The sequence below is a fragment of the Manis pentadactyla genome, chromosome 8, assembly GCF_030020395.1.
Source record: "Manis pentadactyla isolate mManPen7 chromosome 8, mManPen7.hap1, whole genome shotgun sequence".
In the NCBI taxonomy this organism is placed as follows: Eukaryota; Metazoa; Chordata; class Mammalia; order Pholidota; family Manidae; genus Manis; species Manis pentadactyla.
Window position 1 is genome coordinate 115,001,490 of NC_080026.1, and position 8,506 is coordinate 115,009,995.

Consider the following 8,506-nt stretch of genomic DNA (forward strand, 5'->3'; position numbering starts at 1 on the left):
GGGGCTATGGTGTTTTTCCTCCTGAGAATCAGCTGCACTCATCTCTGGGCCCTGCAGCACCAGCACAGTGGAAAGAACCTGGGCTTGGCAGGTGGAAGCAGACACAACAGAATGACTCTCAGCCCAGCTGTGCCTTTTCTGGTTGTGTGACTGGAAAATTACTTAGTCTTTTGAGCATCTGTGAAACTGGGATAACACCCACTGCTGAGGTTACAGGGTCACATACCCAGCACATCCTCGTGAAGGCTTGATAAACAGAAGTGTGCTGCTGTTAGACAACTCTCAGTGACATTCACTGAATAAGGCTCTGGTGAGTGAGCTGGTTTTGTAGGGTGCCTGCTGGGGCTGCGCTCTGAGCTCAGCACCTGACAGGGGTTACTCCCTAAGCCAGCCTCCCTGTGAAGGAGGGCCTGCTGTTAGCTCCCTCTCACAGGTAAAGCGCTGGAGCCCTAGGGAAGCTAAGTGACTCACCCACAGCCTAGGCCTCTTGCACTATGTGGCCTCGTTTCCCTCAGGCCCCCATTGTCTTGTCTGTAACCCTACTATTATCAGTGTTTCTGGAGCTTCCTGCATCTTTCCAGAGTACTTCATAGGGCTATCTGTGTGGCGGTCACCAACCCCTGAAGGCAACTTCATCTGCATATTCCCATCCCATGACAGCTATCCTTTTATGAGAAAGTATACCCAAGGGGCAAGCATTGTGCTAACGACTTTATATGCATTACGTCATTCAAGCTTTACCACAGCAGGTGTTTTATTCCCATTTTACAGATGAAAAGACTGAGGTGCTGGGTAGTGGAGTGGTTTCTCCAAGGTCACATATCTCATAGGTACACGTGCTAGGTTCCAACCCAGTTTCTCTCCCCTCCAGAGTCCTCTTAGCCCCTTGCACACACAGTCGATTGCTGCATTTGGTTTGGAGTCTGAAGTCCTGAGCCTTGCCTGCCCCAGTACAAGGAGGCCTTTACAGCCCTTCATCCACCAGCACAGGTGGCCCTAGGGAGGCTGTCAGAGAGATGAGGGACTCCCCAGGCATAGGGATTGGCAATGGCAACTGACCCCAGTTGGTGTCATCCTACCTGGAATTAACATGGCAACTGACCTCCTGGCTGGGAGTTCCCAAGAGCTATTATGTGACTTGTCAGGACCTGCTGTGCCTGAAGGTGGCTGCATTTGGCATGGGGGCTCCAAAAGGTCTCAAAATCCACAAGTTATCTCCAGACTGGCTGCTGACTGGTATTCTAGAATGAGTGTGCCACACCTGTGTCTTAACGTTCTGGTCCACGCTGATGAGCCGGCCTTGGCGGTTTGCCGCGGACCACCCTGGCAAAACTTTCCATTGATGTTTCACTAATGTAGAAGCCAGGGCTGACCTGTTTCTGCAATTATCTAGCAAGCTGCTCCTTGTCTCAGGGAAGAAAAGCTGGATGGCTGCCCCCTGCACGTTTTCCTCACCCCCTCCCTTTCCAGTCTGGCTTCCTCCACTTTCTCCTGTCCTCCGTTTCCTCCTCAAGTGGAAGCACAAAAGTGCCTCAGAGTTCACCTCTGAGGCCTGGATATTTCTGAATTCTGCTGTTGCTGGACCTCCCTCCCACCCAGCCCTCTTGGCTCCTCCTGACGCATGCAGCTGTGTACAGTGTGGACCCGCTTCTCGGCAGTAGGCTCGATCCAAGTGTGGCACTCAGGTCGTCTGCATCCTGGCGTTGCCGGGTAGAATCTACAGAGGTCCCTACCTGGTGGCAAATACCTGCTCCTTGGTGCCATGAGGGTAAAAATCAGAACAGGTGGTTATTAGGGTGCAAATTCAAGGTCAGGGAATGGGGCTCGGTAAAAACACAGTAGCTCCTAACAGCATGTGTTGGCATGCGTCAGTGGGGCAGTGGGAGGAACTCTCCCGTGTACTTTATTGTCCAGCCAGGGTCTCATGTGGCCATTTGCTCTCTTAGCTGCGGTCCCAGACAGGACAGAACAAGTGTGGAAAAAGCCAATTGTTGTTTCCCACAGTACCTGCCAGGGAGAGGAGAGGGTGTAATGTCAGGCTTATACTACAGGATGGTGCCTCTGAGACTTTAATGTATTAAAGATGATATTAAAATGCAGATTCTGGTTCAGTAGGCCTGGAGTGGGGCTGAGATTCTGCATTTCCAGCAAATTCCCAGGAGACATTGCAGGTGTGCAGTCTGAACAGCAAGGATTATAAGGGGTTAGCCCTTCCCCAGAAGTCACCTGAGACCTAAAAATCCTTTTATCCTGGAGGAATGGAGTGTCTCCTTCCACAATTAAATCAGATTTAAAGTTCAGATGACACATGAGAGGGAAACCAATGACTTGGTCACCCTGGTTGTCTCCAAAATTGTCCTGGATGAAGACCCAGGAGGTCAGTGTCTGAATTTGGGATACAGACTTCCAGATCAGAAGGACAGGTTTACAGTGGGGGAAGATCAGTTCACAAAACTGCTTCCACAAAGTTGTTATTCATTGAATACATGCTGTCCCCCGTTCAGTGTGCTGTCTATGCAGTTTGTGTGGATATCCATCCATTAGTGTGGTGACCCTGTGGGTACTGTGGCTTTCCTCTGCTGCAGTAAGGAAACGGTCTCAGAGAGGTGAGTTAATATGCCCAAGGTCACACAGCTAGTCAATGACTGGGCTGACTTTGGAATCCAGCCCTCCTGTTCTTCTCCACTAGACCTTGAGGAAAATGTGTTCACCACAAGGCATTCACTAGGAGAAGAAGGGAATGGCTTATTCAGGACTGTTTTTGGTTTCAAATGACGGAAAAATAACTCAAACTGACTTAAACAAAAAGGAGAATTTACTGATTTGTATGACTAAAGAGTTGAGAGGTGATGGCTTCAGACATAGCTGGATCCAGGGGTTGGGAGTCTGCTTTCCTCTACGTAGGCATCTTTCTCAGGCAGACCCCTACTTTGAGGCAGCTACAGAGCCACCACCAGCTGTTCCCTGTTCCCTTGGAAACCCTAGACCACAGTCATATGTTCGTCCCTGGAGGTGGGGCAAGGTTATCCCCACCCAAGCCATAAGGACTGGGAGTAGAAAAAGGCTGATTCCCAGGCAAAATGGGGTACTGCTACCAGAAAGAGGAATGTCTGGGCATACAGAACAGAGATCCACCACAGTGGCTGTTCAGCCAGGATCGGTGGCACAGAACTTCGGGCTCTTGTTCCCAGGACTAGACTTAAGCAGGAGAAGAGATAGTGGGTTCGGTGGGAGCAGAGCTCTAAGACACTCACCTGCTCGGGGAGGTGGAGGTCGGTGTGCAGGTCTAGGGAAGACTTGGCATTGTTGGGAGCTTGGTGTGACTGTCTGTCTCTCTCTCTCCCCCTAGGAAAGCCCCAGCATGGCACTGGAGCTCTTCCGGGTGTGTCTGGTGGTGGTGACAGCCATCGTCAACCACCCTCTGCTGTTCCCTCGGGAGAACACCACCGTGCCCGAGAATGAGGAGGAGATCATCCGCAAGATGCAGGCGTACCAGGAGGAGCTGCAGCTGGAGCAGCTACGCCTGGAGGAGGAGGTGGCACGGCTGGCGGCCGAGAAGGAGGCCCTGGAGCAGGTGGCGGAGGAGGGCCGGCAGCAGAATGAGAACCGCATCACCTGGGACCTGTGGAGCACCCTCTGCATGATCCTCTTCCTGGTGATCGAGTTGTGGCGGCAGGACCACCAGGACGGGCCCTCACCCGGTGCCTGGGCGGCACCAAGAATGAGCTGCCTGGCCTGAAGGGTGCACCCCTCCGGGGCCTCACCCTCCCAACAAGGCCATGCTCGACCACTTTCGTGAGCGTTGCATACGGGGAGCCACAGCCGATGCGACTCGTACCCGCGAGTTTGTGGAAGGCTTCGTGGATGACTTGCTGGAAGCTCTGAGAAGCCTCTGCAACCGGGACACAGACATGGAGGTGGAGGATTTCATTGGCGTGGACAGCATGTATGAGAACTGGCAGGTGGACAGGCTGCTGCTGTGCAAACTCTTTGTGCCCTTCACACCCCCAGAGCCCTACTACTTCTATCCAGGGCTCTGGTGCTCCAACCACTCCGTGCCCTTGGATCGCCAGGGTTATGGCCAGATTAAGGTGGTCTGGGCTGAGGATATGCTGGGCTGCATCTGTGGCAAGACCAAACTTGGGGAGGACATGCTGTGTCTCCTCCACGGCAAAAACAACTTGGTGCAGCTTGGCTGTGAGGCAGAAGACCCACTGTGTGCCCGAGATTCCCCATATCTAGACTCGGTGCAGGTCATGAAGTGGTTCCAGACAGCCCTCACCAGAGCCTGGCACCGCATTGCCCGCAAATACGAGTTCGACCTGGCCTTTAACCAGCTGGACACCCCAGGGTCCCTCAAGATCAGGTTCCGCTCAGGCAAGTTCATGCCCTTCAACATGATTCCTGTGATCCACTGTGATGACTCGGACCTGTACTTTGTCTCCCACCTTCCCAGGGAGTCCTCTGGGGGGACCCCAGCATCCAGCATTGACTGGCTCTTGTCCTTTGCTGTCTACGAGCGACACTTCCTTAGGATGATGTCAAAGAGGCTGCCTGAAGGTCCCTGCCACCTCACCTGCTTGCAGATCACCTCCTTTCTGCTCTCCAAGCAGAGCCGCCTGACCGGCCCCAGCAGACTTGGCAGCTACCACGTGAAAATAGCCCTGTTGCACCTCCTGCTCTCCCGGCAGGCCACTGACTGGAAGGCTGGGCAGCTGGATGTGCGTCTGCATGAGCTGCTCTGCTTCCTGGAGAAGAGCCTGCTCGAGAAGAAGCTCCATCACTTCTTTATTGGCAACCGAAAGGTGCCCGACACCGTGGGACTGCCCGAGGCCATTCGCAGGGCACAGCCTCTCAACCTCTTCCGGCCATTCGTCCTGCAGCGAAGTCTCTACTGCAAGATGGTGGACTCGTTCTATGAGCTGCTCAAGAATGCACCAGCACTCATTAGCGAGTATTCCCTACATATCCCCTCAGACCATGCCAGCGTGCCCCAAAAAGCTGCTGTCTAATAGCACATCCAGGATCCAGGACCCACGTCCACACCTCGGGGGCATCAGCAGGCCCTGTCCTGGGAGAATGGCAGGCTTTGCTGGGAGCCTCGGCTCCCAGAGAAGCCAGGCCCTATGGTGCAGGGGAAACAGAATTCCAAGCTAGAAGCTGGATTACTTTCATGCCATGGGAGTCTGCTGGTGAGGCTTTGTCTGGGTTTGGAGACCAATCCTTACAGCTTGCTTTGGATCCCCACGAATGGCCAGGATGGTGACAGAACACTCTGGACACTGAATTAGAGACTATCTACAAATAGTATAAAAAATAGTAACCACAGTGGGACCCCTATTGTGTGGACTATGAATGAAGGCTGGAAATCCCCACATGTGTCCCTATTAGTGCTTTGGTTGCAGATGCCTAGGGCCAAGCGTTATTGGAAATCAGGGTGTGTGGTCTTAACATGGATCCGTCTGCATTCCTGTAGATCCTCTATGATATTCAAGTAAAGGCTGACCTGGGATGTAAAAAGAATCATACCCAAATGGATGTTTTCATGTCTCTAATTCAGGAGAACCCAGTGGTGGTGCAGGTGCTAAAGGCAGAAGCTGAGAGACACAGGGTGACTGGGGCAAAGGACAGAGCCTGGTACCCAGGGTGCTGAGTTATATAGCTCACAGTCTGGCCTCTGATGCCCGGATCAGACAAAGTGCAGAGCTGAGCGGTGAGAGAAGCCGCAGCCCAGAGTTTTCCTCAGGATCCTAATCCTAGAGCAGGACATGCCTGGAAACAAGAGCCACTGTGGAAACCCGGCTCCATCTGTAGGCCCCTAGCTGTTCACTCCAGTGGGGCTCCCTCACCACACAGAACCCCCCTTTCTGGATGAACCTTGCCAGCCACATAGATGACCAGGACCCATAGAGCTGAAAAAGAGGGCCAGCTGACTGGGAACACATAGGGCAGCCCTCGGGGCCCAGCCCGCGGGCCTTGGCCTCGTCTCCAGCCTGGGTCAGCGGGGTTGGGAAGCCCCTCCCTCCACTGGTGGCATCACTGGCCCATGGGGAGTTCCTCTCTTGGTGTTACCTCAGTAACCCTTGTGAGGGCCAAGGAGGAAGCAAGAATGAGGGCACCTGCACCAGCACTAGGTTCTCCTGCCAGAGTTCAAGCTGGCCATGCCTCCTAGACGCCATGCTCACTTACAGGGGGTGTCAGGCTCACCGGGGCCTGAAGAAGGATCCTACTCCAGAGGTGCTCTCGCCTGCCTCGGAGTGTTCTAGAAAACGGACAGTCTGCCTGACAGCGCTAACTCACAGCGGGAGGCTGGGCTCTGCTGGCATGGAAGCCTGTAGGAAGCCTTGCATGTGAGCTGGAGTCAGACTGAGCTCCAGAGAATGAGCCTGCCCACATGGTCTCCCACTGAAGCCCCAAGCCCCCCATTCTGTCAGGACCACTTCCAGAAGTGGGGTGAATTTCCTTATTTATTATCACCTGTGCCTTCCCATCCTCCTCATCCCATTCATCTTCAACTTTCCAATGAGGCAAGTTGTGCTTGGAGAAGGCCCCACAGCCAAGAGCCAGCGTCTAGAAGCCAAGACCAAGCCTATGTCTTCATCCGCTTCCTCTTTGCTTCCAGGAGAAAGTGAGCTGAAAAATTATCTTCTGGCCTCTTGTTTACTTGGAGAGGACAACTCAGTGGGGAAATTGGGGTCTTCTGAATCAGAAAGCAGTGGGGATCTTGGTGTTTCATGGTGCCTTATTTATATTAAAGGATGAATTAAATTCTTCCAAGGAGTAGAAACTAGTCGCAGTGTTTGTTTTTTAACTTCAAGGAGATGGTGTTCTGATAGCTAAGAATCTAAAAGTTCAAACAGAACAAAAGCAGTTAATTTACTTACCTGCTGACATATTTATAAGTGCTAAATACAAATATTGAATTAAGCCCAAAGAGGGAGCTAAGGCTTTCAGTCTCCTTCTGATTTGTTAACACATGTTTCTTCCCTTTTCCTGAGGTCTCCTCCACCTTTTTGGGGGGTCCTCCTCCATGCCACACTCAGCCCCTCTCTCCTTTCCATACTGCAGCAAAGTTGTGGCTCACTGGATCAGAGAATTTGGAAGAGACTGCAGCCCCTCGCTCTTAGTCTAGAAGAGTTTCCTCCACGTGCTAAGCTTTCCATGGAGGAGCTCAGTCCCTGCAGGGGGGATGTCCTGCTTCAGGCCAGCGCTGCCCATCACTGGGAGGATGGAGGCCACATAAGGAAGCCCACCTGTTGCAATTGTGATCCCCCTTCTCTGGGATCCACTTCCTCTGGAATAAAGGGGATACCACAGTCTCCACATGCTCCCTCTTTTGCCTGAGTTCTCAACTGATTCAAACTAAAGCAGGAAAGAACAGCGCTGTTTAATGGGCTCCCTCAAATTCCAACACTGTCTATCATATTTTACTTTTTTATTTGAGCTCTCTGAACTTCACACTTGAAGACCACTCAACGTTATCAACTTTTTCCATTAGAACAAATTTCTCATTCCCAAACAGGACAAATCAACACCAATAGAAGGACTGTAAAGAAAACAGTTACGTTTCTGTACAGCAAAAGATACCATCAACAGAACAAAAAGGCATCCTACAGTATGGAAGAATATATTTGTAAATGAACTTACACACCCTGAACACCCAAAAAGCAAATAACCTGATTAACAAATGGGTAGAGGATATGAAGAGACAGTTCTCCAAAGGAGAAATTCAGATGGCCAACAGGCACATGAAAAGATGCTCCACATCACTAATCATCATGGAAATGCAAATTTAAACCACAATAAGATATCACCTTATACCAGTTAGAACGGCCAGCATCGAAAAGACTAAGAACAACAAATGCTGGCAAGGATGTGGAGAAAGGGGAACCCTCCTACACTACTGGTGGGAATGTAAACTAGTTCAACCATTGTGGAAAGCAATAGGGAGGTTCCTTAAAACACTAAAAATAGAAATACCATTTGATCCGGGAATTCCACTCCTTGGAATTTACCCAAAGAAAACAACTTAGCAGATGCAAAAAGACATATGCACTCCTATGTTCATCGCAGCACTTTTTACAATAGCCAAGATATGGAAGCAACCTAAGTGTCCATCAGTAGATGAATGGATTAAGAAGAGGTGGTACATATACAAAATGGAGTACTATTCAGCCATAAGAAAGAAACAAATCCTACCATTTGCAACAACATGGATGGAGCTGGAGGACATTATGCTCAGTGAAATAAGCCCGGCAGAGAAAAACAAGTGCCAAATGATTTTCTTCATTTGTAGAGTGTAACAATGAAGCAAAACTGAAGGAACAAACTAGCAGCAGACTCAGAGACTCCAAGAATGAACTAGTGGTTACCAAAGGGGAGGGGTGTAGGAGGGCGGATGGGGAGGGAGGGAGAAGGGGATTGAGGGGTATTATGTTTAGTACACATGGTGTGGGGGATCATGGGGAGAACAGTGTAGCACAGAGAAGGCACATAGTGGATCTGT

General features: G+C 51.2%; 1 pseudogene; it reads left to right on the forward strand.

The window, feature by feature from the left end:
- Positions 1-3,018: 3,018 nt before the first annotated feature.
- On the forward strand, positions 3,019-5,379 carry LOC130684636 (inositol 1,4,5-trisphosphate receptor-interacting protein-like; annotated as a pseudogene).
- The last annotated feature ends 3,127 nt before the right edge of the window (positions 5,380-8,506 follow it).